Consider the following 20850-nt stretch of genomic DNA (forward strand, 5'->3'; position numbering starts at 1 on the left):
CGACCAACAGGGTTTACAAGCGACCGATAGTTGGATGCTAGTATTTATAACAACCAATGATCTGTCACATGTTATAGCGACCAATGGTTCGAGGATATTAAACTTTTTAGCGACCACTAATCCATCGCTATGAACTGGCACAATTATATATAATAAATTTTGTATTAACCAGATTTCATATCAAATCAACATCCATAGCATGTCACATCACTTCATCAACCACATCATCAGATAAAGATCTCAAGTTTCATTGAAGCCAACATTTAACAATACATCAAGTTCTATCATCTGAGATTCTGATCCATGACAGCAAGTCATCATTACAAAAGGAAAAGAACACATACAACCTAGCTAGGTTAAATGGCAGGCACAAGTCATATGTTTGACTGCACAATCTAACTAGATTCATAGCAAAATGCCTCATCTCCATCTTATCAAAAGCAAAATGTCATATGTTGACTTCCTGGTGACATTATCCAGATTCCAGCATCATGTACACCTCCAAGGCCTCCCTCCACCTGAACACAACACAGTACACACATGAAGTTAATTATGGGACCTACATAGGAACCAAACAATTGTGATACCCATAATCTAATTGAGACTAGAAAATAGTCAATAGGAAACCTCAAATAGAAATAGAAAATATCATCTCCAAGGTTCAAAAGTAGATTTCTGGAAGCTAGTTGGGTACATTCAGTTTTGGCAAACTGTTGATGAAGTCTAAGTCTTTCCTAACAGTCATGTAGTAAATTGCACTTTAAAGACTAGCATGAAAATTTTCACTAAATGGTTCATTCCCAAAATTATAGGCATCAGAGGTTTTTATTTTCATTCCAAGAAGTCATCAACAGTTTGCATGCAAGCTTGAAAAAGATAAAATCAGAACATGCTGACCAAAATCACACACATATTACAAATAAGAAAACATTTATGCATCCTCAACAGAAAAAGGTAGAAATCAGATATAGATTGCCCACCTGAGTTCTAGCATCTTCTCTCCCCCTGTTGCAAGTCCAGAGTATAAAAACACAAAGTATAGGCACTAATCAGCATCATGAAACTTGCTAACCTTCAACTGTCATAAGAGGAGATATATAAGTGACCTAAGAATAACATACCTGAAACACCTTGAGGCAATTTTGATGCCTTCCTAACTGATTTTGATGCCTGCTGCTTAACCTTCAATTGCCACAAATATCACTAATTATAAGTTTGACCATTTGTCATATACTAGTGAACATGCACGTGCGACACGCACATGGATATAAAAAATCTCATTCATAAAGGAGGAATTACAGTTGGCATTAGAATTCTAGCTTTTTCAAAGTGGAAAATTCCATTACTAAACGAGGCTACGTTACAAAGTCCTGAGGCAGTAAGTACATCTCCATCTCCCACATCAAACCACTTGCAGAGCTTATGATCGATGTATGTTGGCACTTGACAGTGCAGCTTGCCTTACCCTCATATCATCATCAGAGTCTTTCTCCTTGTGTACTTGGATGCTTAGTATAATCTCACCATTTTCCCATTCCCCTCCTATTACTTCTCCTCACAACCTCATACCGCACTTGAAATATCTTCCTAAAATATGGGTAAAAATAAAGATTGGCGACCCGTAAAATCATCAAATATATCAAAAGAAACCATGCTAAAATTTTGATTTACTGTTAGAAACCTCAGCTTGGAAGTTTCCATACCGCACTAAAAAAGACTGAAGGTACCACATATTTCGCCCCTAACAGTGAAAATGTCACATTAAAATTGATAGACAACTGTGTGTACACAACCACCTTAAGTAAGAGAAAGAGAATGGGCACAAGAATCTAGCAATTTGAGTAACTAATACAACAGAACTACAGGCCATGCGAATCCTCTTATCTGAAAGCAAGTATACATACTGATATACGTTACTGGACACAAAAAGGAAAGGTTAACTCTATACTAATATCCTACACGATAATATTGCAGAGAGAGATGTTGAACTATACAAACATGTGCATATGTATTGGCCGAAGAAATAAGTTACATTATTCCCAGATCCAGTAAAAGCTGCCGAGGGGAAAAAGGAAAGAAGTTATATAGTTAATGAAGCACGGGATACTGAAGGTACCCACATATAAAGTTCATTAAATGTATCACGAGGAGCAAAAGAAAATATGTCAAAGAATAAACTGACAGGACAAATTCAAATGTTTTATATTTTCTAGATTCCTAACAAAATGCTCACGATCAGCAGTAAAGATAAAAGCAGTACGTAATCCCTATTTGCATGCTTAGCTGGTTGAGTCTAGGACAAGGCAGCAAAGCAGAAAATGAGATAATATAGTGAAAAAAATCATCAGATTTTTTTCATTAGAAAATACAGAAATGATCAGCACTTCTAAGGAAGTACGAAAAAACAAGATGATAGTTGTAGGTTCATAGAATATTTTTCTGTAGAGTCTTACACATCAATACTTGAGTACCAAACACCTTATGAACAAAAACATTGCTATGCCACAAGCAAGAGCAAGAAACAGTAACATAGACACTTGATGTTGTGCAAGTTCTTCATCCTATGTATGGTAACTGCAACTAGATTGGATAACCGATACAGCAAGAATGCAAAATCCAAGAAGGTGATTGTGGCAGAACCGCCTAAAATAATGCACTTACGGAGGCGCTCGTCTTCCACCAGACACTAAGCACTCCGAAAGCACGCTACAACGGGTGAGTTCCGTCGGGCACACCCCAAGGGAGAGCCCGAATAGTCCACATTTTTCCCCAAGGATCCAATAATGAGAACGAGTTACAATACTTAATCCATTTCATACATCCAGAGTTCTTAGAAATATATTATTACAGTACCAAGGTCAGAGTGCGGAATATTAAACAGCGGAATGATAATAAACATATATCGATAATGAGCAAGGATCCATCTGTGTCCACCAGAAGAATCCTTCACACAACGGGAACGTCTCAAGCAGTACCTGCAACAGGGGTAAATAAATCATGAGTACACAATGTACTCGCAAGACTTATCCGACTAGTGGGAATACTTTCCCGACTCCAAGGAATATGATAAGTGTTGAGACTAGCGGTCTCAGACAGTGTGGAGGAGGTGGAGGCCTCCGCCCGCCAGGCGCTGCCCTCAGGCGGAGGCTCGGGAAACAGGCATGACAAGTGGGCGTGTAGGGAAATGGCACATAAAACTAGGGTTTCATTCATTCATTATCCAACCGACCCCCTCTACTGTTACAAGTGTTCCCTATTTATAGGACTCAACTACTTCTTGACATAATTTATTACAATGCCCCTCAACTGCTACAGTACATTCCTAGAATATTCCGCCACCAGTCTCTCGTTTGCGGGGCAATCTTGCCACACCGTCTTCAAGTAATGGGCCTCCATAAGTGGACGGCCCACCGTGCCTCAGTCTTCGGCCTAGAGGCCAGGGTTCCCGACGCTGGCCTCCATCTTCAGGGGCACGCAGCTGCCTACGCGAGTCTTTACCAGTCCGGTCGGAGACCTCATCCGTAAGTCTCCGCCCGGCCACGCGGGGGCCATGCTGGCGTGCTCGCGCGGACCATGGGCGCCTGCGCTTAGGTACCTACACACACTTAGGCAAGGTTGTTTGTTTCATTAGTTCGGGGGTAGGACGGCCTCCGCCATTAGCACCGGAGACGCCCGTCAGCCGAAGCGGGGCGGCGTCCGCCTGAGCGGCCGGAGATGCCCGTGCTCGGCTCAGGCAGAATCTGTGACAAGCTCGCTGAGCCTCGTGCAGCGCCCTACAAGCATAGCCAGGAAAGTTCCTTTAGTCAGCGCCAGATCTCCGCCCTAAGACGGTCGAAGACGCCTTGGTGACACCTCGCCGTCGGAGGCCTTCGCCACCCGCCGAGGCCGTGTTACAATAGTTCCCCCCTTTTGAGACCACGGTTTGCCTGAGCGTGCTGTGAGCTCAAAACGCCTTGACCAAAGGTGTTTGCGGGGGCGGAGGCCACACGCATTGGCGTCTCCGAGCGAGGCCCCGCTACTTCCCCCCTGGCCCACTTTGGCGTGGCCGCTGGTCTCGTTGAGAGTAGCCGTTGGGCGGCAAATCTAGCCGTTGTCCTACGCTATGGCCGTTTACGCCGTATCGCTTACCGTTGTATACCTTGCAAATTCTCTAGAGATGACCGTTGTATGGCGGGAGCCGGACCGCCCGCCCGCAGCCTATATAAGGGCGGGGTTGGTGGTGGGGTCCCCCCCGCATTGCTCATTCGCTTTCCTTGCCTCTGAGAAATCGCTCTCTGCTCTCTTCGCTTTCTCCTTTACTGCTTTCGCGCGTTCCATCTTTCCGCCTACGTCTTGCGCCTAGGCTACCGCCGCGGTGGCTTTCTTTTCCGCCTCCGCCCATACTCGCCGACCCGCCTTCTTTGGACCCTATCGCCAACTTCTCGGCGTTAGGGCCACCGGCTGGGGTGCGCGCTTTGAGGAGTGCATGCTTGCCTCTGCCTCCGCGTTGGAATTTGAAAAGCTAGTGGAGGAGGATTTGGGGAGTGTCTCCGCGTTCGTCAAAGACCTGATCGCTGCGGATTCTAGAGACATGGCAATAAAGTCATGGGATTTCGGCCCTTCCTCCATTACTGAAGAGGTGGTCGCGGAGATGTTGAAGGAATCGTGTTTTCCTTCTTCGAGGGTAAAAATCCCTCCACCTGGCCAGACTGTTTTGGAACCGGAGGAGGGATATGCGGTGGTGTTTCGGGACTTCTTCACCTACGGCCTCCGCCTTCCTTACATCCCCTTCCTCCGCCAGGTGTTGGAGACCTTCAATGTCCAGCTCCACCATCTGACTCCTACTGCCTTCCTCACGCTCAGCAAATTCTGCTGGGCGTGTGTTTCTTATGGTGCCGAGCCGGATGTGGACACCTTCTGTGCTTACTACGAGCTGCAGAAGCAGCCAAAGAAGAAGAAGGATGTGCGGGAGGGCAAGGAGGTGGAGGTGATCTACCAGTATGGTAGTTGCACCTTTATGTCGAAGAGGAACCAAGGCGTAGACCGCTTGGAGATTTCTTTTTGCCAGAAGGGCAAGTGGGACCGCGGCTGGCTTGAGCAATGGTTCTACGTGAAGACCTACGGGGTCCGCGGCACTATCAAGGATGGTGTGGAGGTCGTGGAGTATCCATTGACTTCAAGAATGGAGGAGATGGTACCGCATACGTGCGTGGATCCACCGGAGGAGATGTCTCCGGCGAGGGAGGCTTGCGACCGGGCTTTTGTGGCGGCGTGCCACTACTTTGGGGGCTGCGACCTGGTGGAGGAGATTATGGCCTCCAACTACTGGCCCCTAGGCAAAGACAACCCAGCCTTTCGGCTGGAACAGGTGAAGGTTCCTGTGTTTGGGCCAGAGGCCTGGATTCCGTTCCCCCGCTTCAGGTAGTCTTTGGGGGAGGGGGTGATAGAGGACAGTTTTGTCTCCGAGGTTGAGGAAGCCACCGTCAGGTTGGTTGGCAAAATTTCCGAGCGTGAGTACATGTCTCGAAGAGCCATGGTGGGCACCATACCGTGGCTCAATCGAGTTTTTGAGGAGGTCGGGATCGTCTACTGGGAGCGCGAGGTTCCCGCCGAGGTCCTGGCTTCGATTGAGAAGAAGAAGAAGAAGGCCTTCGCGAAGAATGTTACGGTGGAGGCCGAGTCCAAGAAGAGGAAGGGCGCCGCTATTGCTCGAGCGCCTGCGAAAAAGAAGAAGAAGAGCGGTGCTCTGGTGATCGCGCTGGCCGCGTCTTCGGCCGGTAGTGCGGGCGTTACCTCCACCGGCAGTGAAGACGTTCAGAGCTCCTCCGTCCCATCGGTGGACATGCGGGTCGCGAGCAGAGAGGATCGCGGCTCTCCTGGAGCTCTGGTGTGCCCTGTGAGCGGCGCTGTGAGCGGTGCTGGGCGTCTGGAGGCCAGCACTGCTCTGGCGCGCACCTTGCATGGTGCTGCGAGTGTCGGCGACCAGCCGGAGGCTAGCGCCGCTGAACCTATGCCCGACATTTTTGGCGGGCTATATTCAAGTTCTGATGAGGGCGTGGAGGCTGTCTTGCGGCATGCTCCTTCGTCTCCCACCATTGTTGTGCCTTCGCCCGCGCCAGCGGCCGACGTCGGGCAGCCGGCGACTGTGCTTGCTGAGCAGGCCCCAGCGGCTTAGTCTTCTTTGAGCCCTCCGCCTACCAGGCCGCTGGCTGAGGAGAGCCAGCCCTTTGGGTCTTCACCGCATGACATGGTGGAGACTTCTGCCCAAGGGGCTCGGCATGCGGCCTAGCCTGGGCTTTTTATGAGTAAGTTTGTTTTGTGCACATTTTTGTGTTTATTGTCTTCGCCCGGTTTATTTGTTTATGTATTGTACCAAGTGCTAATACCGTGTACTTGTTGCTTTGTAGGTGATGTCATGGCTGGACTCCTCACCCCGAAGGAGCGAGCGGCCACTACCAGCGTCAGGTTTGGTTTGGGGCAGCCGGGGCTGATGGCGCCGGGTCCGAGTGAGTATAGAGTGTTTTTATCTTACTCGTCTTTTGGCCTGTTGTTATTGCCTATTTCTGATCGGCCCTCTAACCTGAGTTGTTGTTGTTGTTGTTTTTTTATGCAGGCTCCTCCGACACTTCTATCTCAGGTTGGGAAGAGTGTTATCTTAGGGTTCTTGGAGACGTCGGAGGTGGTCTCTAGCAGTTGGTATATTTATTGTGAGATTTTGCTTTTCTCACCTTATTGTTTTGTGTTTGTTTGTTCTTCTTTGAACAGATCGCTTCAAACAGCGTCTGAGGGACATGGATTTCTTCCAACTTCTCCGTGTTCATCTAGAACACTAGAGCTTGGTGCGTTTTCAGCGGCTTGCGTTTTTTGGTGTATGTTCGCCTTTAGACTTGATTTTGTTTCTATTGCTGATCGCCTTGGTCTTCTTCTTTCTGATTGCAGGGGTATCACACGGCCGTTGTTATGGAAGAGCGCTGCACTCACAAGGTCTCTGACCGAGATACTGCGATTGAAGCACTCAAGGCAGAGAACGAGCGCCTGGAAGGTGAAAAAGGGGGTTTGTCCAACTCCCTTGCAGCTCTCCGCCTTTCTCTGGCGGAGAAGGAATAAGAAAAGGATGTTTTGAGGGCCGATCTCGCCAAGGCCCGGGATGCAGAAGTTTTGTCCGCCGAGCAGGCCCATAGGGCAAACGAGTTGGCCGAGGGTCTTCGGCGAGAGCTGGCCTCTGAGAAGGAATCCATGGCTGCGGTGGGGGAGCAGCTGTCTTTGACGATGAGGCATTTGGACTCGGTCAAGGGGTTCCTTGCTACAACCGTTGGCCATTATCGGGCCATCGTCGCCGAGTTCAGAGGTGAAACCTCCGCTCCTCCGGAGGAAGACAGCGTCTACGCCCTTGCCTCCTGGCTAAAGCGTCACCTTGCGAAGCTCCCTGGTTTGATCAATGGCTGCACAGACTACGGGGCGCTGGCGGGAGTAGCGAATTACGCCAAGCTTTTGGTGCGCGGCGGGTGCACGCATACCGAAAGTATTCCGGAGGGAGCGCTGCCGGGTCCGGAGGAGCTTGGTGAGACTTCTCTTGGTTTGTGAAAAAACCTTGAGAAATTTCATTGGGTACTTTTGGGCTCTGTTTGGGAGACCTGCTGCCTAGAAACTAGCGGAGGAAAAGAGGGCGAAGGTATTTTTAGTCTTTGTAGCCGCTAATTTTCTCTCCTTGCTTTTTTTGAAGCTACGAAGGCTTTCATTGCCTATGCCACTGATATTTTAACCTATGCTACAGGATGCGCAGAAGAGTCTTGCGGGCAGGCCTTCGCCAGTTCCACGTTCAACGACCGCGGGCGATGCCTCCGCCACCGCTGGCGCTCCGGTGGGCGCTACGATCGGTGGTGGAGATGGTCGAAGGCCGCAGGGGCCGTCCCAACCCATAGTTGATGCGGGCTCTATTCCAGGGACTTCTACTAGGGCCGGGACGCCGGAGGTCTAGGCTCTTTGTAGGACTTAGCTATTTTAACTTGTATATTGTAGTCTAGTTGGACTCTTGTAAATAAAGTTTTTTTGTTCTGAATGATTTTGTGGAAAATTTTAATGTTGCGCAGGTTCCGAATCGGGAGCCTGCGCAAGATGTTGCGCCTTTGGCTCTCTACAACGACGGTGTTTATGTGAGTAGAGAGCTTTGGGAGTATTGGTGTTCGGCCTTTCCCCGGGGCGTTACGCGCGACGTGTTTGAGTCAGTTAAATTTGACATAGACGACGAGCGTGCTGGGTTTACTCGCGCGCTCGCTTGGCGCGGACCTCCGCCCCAATAGTTTTGATTTTATTGTAAGTTTGTGTCCTGTAAGGATGCTACTTGACGTTTTATGGAATACAAAATAGGTTCACTTTCTTGATTTTTGTGCAGGGGCTGATGTCTGTTGTGCTAGTTTACATATCTCGTCTAGTCCCGAGCTTGCACACTGTGGGCCTTTGCTTGGGCGAACCTGCGCGATATAGAAGTGGTGTCTAGGACCTTCGCCCCATGTTATCTCCTTCTCTGTGCTTGCTTGATGGCCGGGGTAGAAGTGTTGGTAGTTTTTTGGCCGACGGAGGCGTACTTGAAGTCCGCCTGGCTAGGCTTGCTGAATCGGTGTGTGGTCCGATAGGATGTTTGGCGTAGCTTGTGCAGACGGCGGAGACTTTTGGTATTTCTTTGGCTGGGTGTTTTAGCTGTCTGGTGGTATGGGCCTCCGACGCTGCACACTCGTGGGACATGTTTGATTTGTGGAGATGGCTGGTTAGGTCTCCGGCGTCAGGGGGATGTTACAAGATTTTGTGCGATATCCCCCTTCTTCCATAGGCCTGCGCTGTTCATCACCGTGCCGTAGTTCCTATCTCTTTTCCCACTGTCTCCGACCGTCTATTGTTGCCTCTGATTTTATGAGTTTTCGTACAATATCTATGCCCGACTTAGATGTCTAAGGAAACCCCTACCTCCATGGCTGTTGCTGTGGCTTGTGCTTGTGCTCTACCTTCTTCCCCCCTTGCGCCCTATGCTGACTGAGGTTTTAAGGGCATGGGGGGAGCCCGTTTTATAGTGGGGTGGTGGCTTTTGGGTGTTAACATTTTGGTATGTTGTTAGTTGGAACGTATCTTGGCTTTAATGGCCTATATCTTGCTTGAATTATTCATTCCTTTTGAGATCTTTTGAAGTAAATAGGCCTAGCGCCATAGTGGTGGCAGTGTTTTGTCAGACATTTTCCTCTTTTTGCTGTTTTCGATGGCGGAGACCTTCTTCCTAGTTCTAGCGCCATAATTGTGTTGCCCCTGATGCTAGGGGTGGTTTTTGTTAAGGTCGGAGGCCTGTTTGGCCGAGGTTGTTTTTGTCTTGATGCCTGAATTTGTTTAGGTCTTCGTCAAGGGTCGGAGGCCTGTTTGGCCAAGGTTTTTTTCTGCCTTGATGCCTGAATTTGGATAGGTCTTTATCAAGGTCGAAGGCCTGTTTGGCCAAGGTTGTTTTTGCCTTGATGCCTAAATTTGGACAGGTCTTTGTCAAGGTCGAAGGCCAGTTTGGCCAAGGTGGTTTGTGCCTTGATGCCTGACTTTGGATAGGTCTTTGTCAAGGTTAAAGGCCTGTTTGGCCATAGAGGTTGTTTCAAATTGCCAATGCCTATGGCCGGCGCTTTGAAAGGACCTGTGCTTATTTTTGTTCACCGAATATTGCAGCGTCAGAGCTGGCCGCTTTCGGTTTTGCACTTTTCTAGCGTTCTTTTGGGGAATTACCTCTTTATACTTCTAGAGGATTTTTACATTGAGCCTGCCTCGTTAAAAACCTCACCTCCGCTTGGAGTTCCCCTGTGAGGAAAAGAGTACATGCTCTTTTACATTTTTTGGGTTCAAGAAAAAAAACTAAAAGGTAAATGAACGGAGGGGCCTCCGCTTATTATTTGCGGAGGTTGCCCTTTGGTACATTGCCTAGATGTAGTATCTGCGGAGGCTGTCAATATTCCATGTGTGGGTTGTCGTGACACCTTCGCTGTCGGTCAAGTCGAAAGAGCCCGGGCAGCCTGCTGCTGCTGCTGTGTATGGGCCTTCCCATTTCGGCTGCAGTTTTGCAACAAGTTGTGCGTTGGGTTTTCTTCTGAGTACGAGGTCTCCGTGTTTTATGTCTTTCCTTACCACCTGAGAGTTTCTCTACTTTTTGGTTTGGGACTGATATTTTGCAATGTTTTCGACTGCTTCTAGTCTTATGGCTTCTATTGTTTCTTTTGCATATTCTTCATCTTGCAACATTAGCTGTCTCGTTATGCGAAGGCTTTCATGCTTGATTTCTTCTAGCATCATGGCCTCTTCTCCATAAAGCAGTTTGAATGGTGTGAATCCTGTTGTTCTTGAGATAGATGTATTGTGTGACCAAATCACTCTGGGTAATTCATCTACCCGTTTTCCTTTGCGTAGGCCTAGCAATGTTTTTGATATTACTGAAAACACTATTCTGTTTGCTCTTTCCATAGCACCATTGGACTCTATGTGGTATACTGAGGCGAAGGCTTGTTTTGTCCCAATGCTTTTGTAGAATTCTTTGAAGTTCTCTGAATCGAATTGTTTTCCATTGTCTACTGTCAGAATCCTTGGTACACCGAATCTGCAAATAATGTTTTGCCAGAAGAATTTTCTGACGGTTTCTGAGGTTATCTTCACCAGCGGCTTTGCTTCTATCCATCTTGTAAAATATTCTACTGCCACTACTATGAATCTGTTTCCTCCTTGGGATGGTGGTAATGGGCCGACCAGGTCCATACCCCATCTTTGTAGCGGCCATGTCGGAGGTATAAGCTGGGTCTCCGACGATGGTTTTGACTGCCCAGGAGAGAATGTTTGACATGCTTTGCATGTTCTGACTGTCTGCTCTACGTCTTGTATGTGTGTTGGCCAATAAAAGCCTTGCCTTATTGCCTTTGCTGATAATGCTCTAGAGCCAATGTGCGACCCACAAATTCCTGAGTGTATTTCTTGAAGCAACTCTATGCCTTCGCTCTGCGATATGCATTTGAGGAGAGGCTGGACTACTCCTTTCTTGTACAGTACACCATCTTTGATTGTGTAATTTCTTACCCTGGCCTGTATTCTTGCTGCTTTTGCTTCATCTTCTTCGGTGGTTTTGCCTTCTAAGAATTCTGTTATCGCCTTTCTCCAATCTTCATTTTGCAGGTGTAGTATGGGCTTAGGTGCCTTAGATGTCTCCGCAGTTGCCGGAGACTTCAGGATCTGGTAAAAAGTGTTTGGTGGCAGTGGTAGGTTGTTTGCCGCAGCTTTTGCTAGTTCATCTGCCTCTGCATTTTCTGATCTTGGGATGTGCTTCAGGGTGAAGCCCTCGAATTTCCGCTCCAAATTTCTAACAACGGATAGATATTTGATGAGTTCTGGCTCTCTTGCTGTGTATTCTTTCTCTACTTGGCCAGTAACCACTTGAGAATCTGTTTTGACTGTCAATGTTTTTGCCCCTAGTGCCTTTGCTTTACTGAGCGCTAGGATCAGGCCTTCATATTCTGCTATGTTGTTTGTTGATTTGAACTCTAGCCTTGCTGTGTATTTTAGTCTAACGCCGGAGGGTGCCGTTAGGACGGCGGAGGCTCCTGCTCTGGCTTGGCCCTAGGCTCCATCCGTGAATGCTACAAAATTGTGATAGCTCTGTCGGAGGTGTCCAATCTGCTACAAAATTGGCTAGTGCTTGTGATTTGATTGCTGTTCTGGGGACATACAAGATACCAAACTGTGATAGCTCTGTAGCCCATTTGCCTATTCTACCAGAGGCTTCTTTGTTTCTGAGCAAGTCTTGCAGTGGTAGCGATGTTGGGACTGAGATTTCGTGGGCTTGGAAATAATGCTTTAGTTTTATTGATGCCATCAGCACTGCGTAGGCAACTTTTTCTACCTCGGTGTAGTTCAGCTTGGCTCCGGACAGTGCTTCTGAGATAAAATAAACTGGCTTTTGAGTTTTGCCTTATTCTTTTTCCAGCTCGTGAACTAAGACTACGCTGACTGCGTGGTCGGAGGCCGCCACATATAGCAATAGGTGGTTGTCCGATTCTTGGACGGAGACCACCAGTTAGTTTGACAGATACTCTTTCAAGTTATGAAATGCCTCCGACTACTTGGACCCCCACTCGAAGTTGTCTCTACCCCTCAGGGCTTGGAAGAAAGGTAGGCTGTGTTCTGCTGATTTTGAGATGAATCTGTTGAGTGCTGCTATTCTTCCTGTCAGCTTTTGCACTTCTTTCTTGTTTTTTGGTTCTGCCATTGTCATTATTGCTCTGGTTTTGTCTGGGTTCGCTTTGATGCCTTCGCTGCTTATGATGTATCCGAGCATCTTCCCTTTTATGACTCCAAATATACATTTTTCTGGGTTGAGGTGGAGGCCAGCTGTCCTGAGGTTGGCGAAGGTCTCCTGTAAGTCGTCGACGTAGGCTATGATGTTTCTATCTAGTTGTGAGGCCAGAACTTCCTTTGTCATTCTGGCAAAGGTTGCTCCGGCATTTTTGAGGCCCTCTGGCATTCTGGTGTAGCAATATGTCCCGAATGGAGTGGTGAAACTTGTCTTGTCTTCGTCTTCTTTTTTCATCCAGATTTGGTGATACCCAGAGAAACAGTCGAGGAGAGAAAACCTCTGGCATCTAGCTGCCTTGTCGACGGAGGCATCTATTCTTGGCATTGGGAAAGGGTCTTTTTTGCAAGCTTTGTTCAGATCTGTGAAATCTATGCACATTCTCATTTTGCCATTTTTCTTTGGTACCAGTACTACGTTTGCAAGCCAATCTGAATACTTGACTTCCCTGATGACTTTTGCATCTAGCAATCTTTGCACCTCCGCCTTTGCTGCCAGGATTCTGTCCTCTAACATTTTTCTCTATTTATGCTTTCTCGGCCTTATGTTTTCATTGATATCCAGTTCATGCTGTATGATGTCCCTGTTGACTCCCTGGAGGTCGGAGGCTAACCAGGCGAAGATGTCTTTGTTTTTTACTAGAGTTTCCATGAGCTCTTCCTCCTCTGCTTTGCTCAATTCTGAGCTGATTGTTACTTTTTTGTCTGGTAACTCCTTTTCTAGAGGGGTCACCTTTGTCTCTTCTTGACCTGCCATATCTATTTTTCCTCTAGGCATATCCGTAGGCTCTAGTTCTTTGTCTACCGACTCGACTGCATTGATGTTTCTTTGGGCTCTATAGATTGCTTTTTCTATGTTTCTTGCTTCTTTCTGGCTGCCTCGGACTGTGATAATACCATGGAGTGCTGGTATTTTCATGCACAGGTAGGCAATATGCAGGGCTGCGTTGAATTTGGTTGTGAATCCTCTGCCCAAGATGGCATTATATGGGTAATACAGATCGATGACGTTGAAGGTTATGTACTCGGTTTTAGCATTTGCTTGGGTTCCAAACGACACTGGGAGTGAGATTTTTCCTAATGCTTGTATCTGCTTGCCTCTGAATCCTATCAAAGGGGATTCAGAGGGTTGTAGTTGATTTCTGCTGAGCTTCATTTGGTCGAAGGTATTTACGAAGATGATATCTGCTGAACTGCTAGTGTCAATTAGTATTCTGCTTATCTCCCATGCTGCTATGTTGGTCTTGATTACCATTGTGTCTGCATGAGGGTAGCTCTCTAGCTAGAGATCTTCTTCTGTGAAGGTGATTGGGACTCTGGACCAATCTATGTATTTCATTGGGCCTTGGACTGCTACGCTGTTTACCAGGCGGAGGTGATCCTTTTTCTGTTTTTTTGTTTGAAACTCCATTGATGATCCTCCGGCGATTGGTAGTATCATGCCTATTGTTGGTAGCGGTCCATGGGGGTTGACTTGGTTTTCTGGGTTTGGCTCATTTTTTGGTGCTGGTGGTTGGTTGTGAGGTGGCGGTGGAGGCAGTTGCTGCATGTGGTGCTGTTGCGGCGGAGGCTCAAACCTAATTTGGTTTTGTGCCGGTGGGTTTGTTTCGAGGTAGGTTATATGAGGAGATTTTGGGTTTATGTAGGTTAGGCTTGCCTCCAACCTATAGTTACCCGCCGGAGGCTGCTGCAAAGGCGCTAACCGCCATGCTGGTAGGAAGTTTGGGTAATAGGCAGAGGCCAGTGTGGAGGGATGTATTTGGGTTGCATTTAGCGCTAGGTACATTGGGCAGTACTTCTGGTGGCCAGTTGTGTAGGTGGTGTTGACCTCTCTTGCGCTCTGCTGTGTCGAAGGTTGGGCAGTCTGCTTGTTCTTCATCCTTTCCTGTGTCTCCTTTGTCTCCGGACAATCTTTGGTGCTATGCTCTGCGTTTTCGCCGTGAAAAACGCAATATGGCCTGCGTTGTTTCTAGCTGTGGTTTTTGTTCCAGTTTTTGCCTTGGTAACCTTACCGGCCTTGGTTCCTAGTCTGGGTCTCCGGCCGTGCTGGCGCTTCTGGTTGCCCTTGCTCGGGGTGAGGTTGACCCTCGATGCTGAGCACTTGCCCCTGGCCTGGTTTCTGATTTGATGCATTCTGGTTATTATAGGTTTTCTGGGAGTTTTTGCTGTTGTTTTGCTGTCTGTTTTGACCCTGCTCCTCTAGCCTTTTCCGGAGGTCATTGTCTGATCTGTAGTATTTCTCGAACTCATCATACAACTGCTGTATGGAAGTTGGTTTCTTTCTTGCTAGGTGTGCTGCGAATGGCCCGATTCGGAGGCCTTTGATCGATGCTTCGATGGCGATCATGTCTGGGACGTCTGGTGCTTTCGCCTTTAGTTGCACGAATTTCCGGAAGTAGTCGTGTAGTGTCTCTCCCTGCATTTGCTTGCACTAGAACAAATCTGTGGAAGTCAGCGACTGTGCTATTAGCCCCTTGAAATTTGCTAATATCTTGTCCTGGAGGTTTTCCCAAGAATAGAATGTGCTTGGTTTGAGCATAGAATACCAAGCCAATGCGTCGCCTTTGGCTGCAATGACAAATGACTTTGCCAAGATGGCGTCATCTCCGCCGGTGGAGGCTACTGTTGCCTCATAACTCATAATAAACTGATGAGGGTCTATCTTGCCGTTGAACTTTGGTAGTGTGATTGGCTTGTACGCCATTGGCCATGGCGACTGTTGTATGCCTTCAGAGAGTGGGGACTTGGGATCGATAGGCCTCCGCATCACCTGAGATGGCATCATGGTCGGGCTGATCACTGGCGGAGGTGTTCCTGTGGAGGCTGGGATTGTGGAGGTTGACGCTGGTACTACATGCTGCATACTTAGCATCTCAGCATGTAGGACTGCCAACTACTGCCTTATTTCTGCTGCTTGTGCTGATGCTTGAGTAGCTTACTGATTAGCTACGAATGCTGCTGCCATTCTATCCCTCTCTTGTTGCGCTCTTTGCAACTATGCTTGCAGCTGTTGCAGTTCTTGCTCGAGTGTTGTACCTGAGTTTGGTTGGGCCTCCGGATCTTGAATCTCTGGATGTTGGGGTTCCGGTGGTTGACCCTGGGCATCTGCTCTAGTGTCATCCTCCACTAGCGAGGTTGCGTAGGTGCTATGAGTGGTGCGCCTAGGCCTTCCTCTCTGACCCGTGGTCGTTGCTGCTCTGGTGGTGGTTTTTCTTTTCCCTGCCATCGTTGGTTTGTCTTGGCCAAACCACGGTGGGCGCCAATGTTGAGACTAGCGGTCTCAGATAGTGTGGAGGAGGTGGAGGCCTCTGCCTACCAAGCGTTGTCCTCAGGCGGAGGCTCAGGAAACAGGCACAACAAGTGGGCGTGTAGGGAAATGGCACATAAAACTAGGGTTTCATTCATTCATTATCCAACCGACCCCCTCTACTGTTATAAGTGTTCCCTATTTATAGGACTCAATTACTTCTTGACAGAATTTATTACAATGCCCCTCAACTGCTACAGTACATTCCTGGAATATTCCGTCACCAGTCTCTCGTTTGCGGCGCAATCTTGCCACACCGTCTTCAAGTAATGGGCCTCCATAAGCGGCCGGCCCATCGTGCCTCGGTCTTCGGCCCAAAGGCCTGGGTTCCCGACACTGGCCTCCGTCTTCAGGGGCGCGCAGCTGCCTACACAAGTCTCCGCCGGTCCGGTCGAAGACCTCATCCGTAAGTCTCCGCCCGGCCGCGCGGGGGCCATGCTGGCGCGCTCGTGCGGACCATGGGCGCCTGCGCTTAGGTACCTGCACACACTTAGGCAAGGTTGTTTGTTTGATTAGTTCAGGGGTAGGGCTGCCTTCACCTTTAGCGCTGGAGACGCCCGTCAGCCGAAGCGGGGCGGCGTCCACCTGAGCGGTCGGAGATGCCCGTGCACGGCTCAGGCGGAATCTGTGACAAGCTCGCTGAGCCTCGTGCATCGCCCTACAAGCATAGCCAGGAAAGTTCCTTTAGTCAGCACCAGATCTCCGCCCTAAGACGGTCGAAGACGCCTTGGTGACACCTCGCCGTCGGAGGCCTTCGCCACCCGCCGAGGCCGTGTTACAACAATAAGCTTTATGGTTTGCTAGGTTTCTTTTGCAGAAAGCAATACTAATAGTGAATCCTTATTTATGTTATTATTAGCGATCATGATTAATTTATTATCTAGCCATTCTATGTAAGCACATGTTTTACTTTCGAGCAAGAGTTGAGCAAGCAGTTTCATTTCATCACATTTCATCTTTCAGTTCTTACTACGATGCTAGAGTTAAGACAAGTCATACCGACATGGCAGCGATTTGTGAATCAATGTGCCCAGTTGGGTACCCTGAAAACACATGCCGGTACAAGCAGGACCAACCCATCACCCTTCTATCACGGGGTCTAGGTCCCCGTCCAAACTTGGACTCCAAGCCCCCGCTCCTGAGTTCCGGATTCAGTGCGGTGCAAGGACCTCCACCATCCCCACCTCCAATCAGTCAGTCCGAAAAGAGCCGGAACCCACGACAAGAGAGCAACAAGTCTTCCTTGCGCCCATACCCAAGTATGTGCTCAGGATAATAAATCTGTGACTTGCCTAGCATCCATTGCAACGGCCGGTCCTTAACCAACATAGACAGGGAAAAAGTGTAACCAAGCTATGCCCCGTTGGCCGCAGAACACAACCTCTTACACCCACCAGTACCCAAACCATATCCCTGCTCGATCACCATTTTCCTTTCCACCATTTTATCATGAGTGATCATAATTATAGCCTATTGTGAGTAACGGCAGGTTACCCACGCTACCAAATCCTTAGCATAGCAGCTACTCGATCTATACTAGTAGGACTCATAGGTAGATATATTTATGCATGCAGTTTCCATAAAATGCCTATAACGTAAATGCACATCATATATATATATATATATTCACTGATCATTCAAAAATAGGGGTTATGCACCGAGGCTTGCCTTGGGCAGGTGGTGTGTCAACAAAGTCAGCAACGAACGGCTTCAGGGCTCCCTCCTGTACGAGAACTTTCTCCTCGTACTCCTCAATAATCAACTCATAGTCCTGTTCGTCCGCAGGCACGAACTCTACCAACTCGTGATCTACATGCATGAAATGATGATGCAATACTTAGTAATACGGCAACAGCAACTCTTCAAATAAAAATACATCTGTCAGGATACTAAGCTAGTTCTACCGACTAAGGTGCTAAGTTACCTACTGTTACCACTGACAAGTATGAAGCATTTCATGTACTATCTTAGCAACTAAAGGTATTCATAATATCAATTTACTCTATATATGATAAAACAGGGAGTACTAGCTATTCTATATATCAACCTACTCTAGAGCTATAAAAATTACAGTGAGCACATAATAATCTAATGAGCCTACTGTAAAAATTTCAGGGCTAAAGCTATCACTGATTTGCCACAAAAATTCCTACAAATATTAAGCTAACTAATACTAAGCTTTCTAAATTGAATTTATGAATCTATCATTATCACAGCTAACAGTAAACTAACTACACCAACAGATAGATAGCATTTTTGTGAACCTACAAAATTTTGTTTCACTATTTTTGGACACCTACGGATTTTTCTACAATTTTACAAAGATCAGCTCACAACTAAATTGAATAAATGTTTATTAATTCATTGAAAAATGAAAAACCAAATTCCTCAGCGCGGCCCGTGAGCGAGCGGCTCGGCCCACTCCAGTGCCCCATGCGCACTCGCGTGCAGCACACCGGCACGGCCCACGCGCGACAGTGGCCCAACGCGGGGAGACCCACGCGCGTCGACGATTATGCAAAAGAGACCCTGGCTTTCAACTAAATGAACCCGCGGTCCTTTCTACTATTTCACTCTCTCTGACGCTCACACTTAACCCCCCGGTTCACTTTGAATTCCCGTTTCAAGGTCCCTGGCCGAAACTTAACAGAGGCCGCGGCATCTGTGACCAAACGTCGACGAGCACGGATCTCCTCGGCAGCAATCCTCACCACCGAGACACTCCTCACCACAAGCGCATTCGATAGAGGTAATAAACACCATGATTGGTGCCGCACAGAGGTGTGGCCACACACCACGGTGGGGTTTGGCCGCGGTGACACCGACGCCGGTGAATTAACCTAGCCCAACGCCTCTACCGCTAACCTAGGAGTGAAGGTGCCTCACCAGATACGTGAAGGATGGCCTAGATGAAGTCGCAGGGCTTGACACGGTGGTTGGCCACAAGCGCGAGGTTGCTCTGGTTCACGGCAAGCACGGCGACGGCGTCCCCGGCGACCTGCTGCTCCGCCAGCAAAACTGCTACACGGGCGAGGCAACCAAGTCAACATGACGCAAAAGCACCGCTCAATTGAAACAACAGAGCACGGAGCGACGCCCTGGCCGAGCACCTGCCTCGACGGTCATGGCGGGCCGCTGTGACGAAAATGCCCTGCATTACCTCACTGGAGGACAAAAGCTCGTCGGGTCAACTCCAATCGCGAGCTAACTACAAGAGCTAGTTGGGTGCACAGTTAATTGGAAGGAGGTGGACTACGCAAGGCTAATTAGATGGATGACTCAGCTCGGTCTTATGGTGGCCGACGATGGGGAAAACTCAAATTGACGCCCCGACATCGTACGGCCACAACAGTGGCAGGCTTGGCGCGATGCTAGACTCTAAATCAAGCTCTAGACGTGCGTAATTATGAGGATAGGGCCAGGCTCTATGGGTTTTGCCTTGGCGTGGCTCAGTCGGCTAGCGCGACGCCATTCAAGGCTACGTGATGGGGAGTGTGGAGTGGTGTAGCCACTAAATGGGAGAGGACGGCAGCACGATGGGTGATGGCTCCATGCGCGAACGAGGCCAGCACAACGACAGCGGCGGTGGCAAAGCAGCTTAGGCGGACGCAACGCTGGTGGTGAGAGCGCACGCGAGCGACCCAGCGAGGCAGACGGCAGCGGCGGAGCAGAGCGGCTGGGCCCACCGGCCCCAGCGTCCTGAGTGCACGTGCTTGGCGCGGCAGTAGGTGGTAGTGGCCAGCAGCGGTGGCACGCGTGCGGGCGTGCGCGTCGGGCGGCCGGCGTGGGAGCGCTGAGTGCCGGGCACGGTGACCACGCCCCGACGCCGAAACCGACGGTAACGTGCCATGCACGATTTTTAAAGCGTTCCAACAATCAAACTCGATGATTCAAATGCCAAACCAGTTTTTCTATACTCAAGAGGGTATGTTAAACTACTGAAACAAGATCTAATACCACACCATTACTTAACCCAAATCTCCTACAAAAATTGTCGAACGTAGCTTCGTCAAAGCGTTTTCCGACTTAGGAAAATTGACCTAAGTTTTTGCTCGGATTCGCGTCAACTTCGATTTCCAATGCTACCAACCATGCTAGCTAGGGAATTCATTTCTCGATCGCAAGTATTTCATCGTCGCCTACTGAAGTTTGTACTACAAACTTTATTAAAGTGCCGCATATGCAGTTCTATAGCATTTTCGTTCAATAAAAATTCGTTTAGAACCCTAAGTGATATAATCGCGACATGAAATATAACATTCGTTTCAGTGTTTCCGATGAACGTTTCAAGTTACGTACATTGCTTTACACTCTATATTACACACATTTACACATAAATATGATGCTCATGCAGTGTTCTAGCAAAAGATCTGTACAGTGTAACACCGAGGGTGTTACAATGATTGACATTCGACATATTATTAAAGACTACTCACAAGCACTGAGAACACAAAGTAGGAGCGTAACAATGTGCCAAGTGACAAATTTTTTGTCGTGAAACCAGCATTCATGAGAGTTTGGTTTCAGATCAGTCTATAAACTGCCAGGTAGCATCCTATGTATGCCGTGGTGTGAAGTGCAATATTCTTCATAGTGAAGTAAACCAATGTATAGTCACATGTTTGTGTAGAGAGGGAGCAAACTTATATCAAAATGGGTATCCATCTAAATCTAGTTTGGGAAGAATTTAAAGTGGGTAAAATGCGACAGAAGCATTGGTCGTAGCTAAGGTGATATCCTCTTAGGCTGACAGACTGCACCGTAATCCTGTTTAACCATTTCACCTAAAAATACACCAAGGTTTTTTTATATGTAAGATTAAAAAAAGATACGAACTAGGAAAAATTGGGATAACAATCACAACATCTTAATTTCTTCAGCTATACCATCCTACTGATGCTGGACGCCTGGATCTACTCGATTTAGCATTTAGTAATCGGAAATTGGGAAGCAATCAAGCAAAGCTCAAAACTGGAGAACTAGAAATTCGATTTACGGATTCACCAGTCACCACTGCAGCAACCAGCAGGATGGATCGGATTGGCCAATTAGGGGATTTGATTTGAGTTGAGACTGGAGATGGAGGGCAGGGCAGCCGCACATACTCGGGGATGGAAGGCAAGGGAGCAGCGGACGGGGATGGAAGGGAAGAGGACGAGTATGTACCTGTTCTGTTCGAGCTCGTGGCCGGCAGGGAACGGGGACGACGGCTG

At 48.2% G+C, this 20850-nt stretch overlaps 1 long non-coding RNA gene across 1 annotated transcript in view; it reads right to left on the reverse strand.

Annotated features, from left to right (window-relative positions):
* LOC136507993 (uncharacterized) overlaps positions 1-20850 on the reverse strand; it is a 79893-nt gene that overhangs the window by 51270 nt on the left and 7773 nt on the right. The window lies entirely within an intron of this gene.

The sequence above is a fragment of the Miscanthus floridulus genome, chromosome 15 (assembly GCF_019320115.1).
Source record: "Miscanthus floridulus cultivar M001 chromosome 15, ASM1932011v1, whole genome shotgun sequence".
Lineage (NCBI taxonomy): Eukaryota > Viridiplantae > Streptophyta > Magnoliopsida > Poales > Poaceae > Miscanthus > Miscanthus floridulus.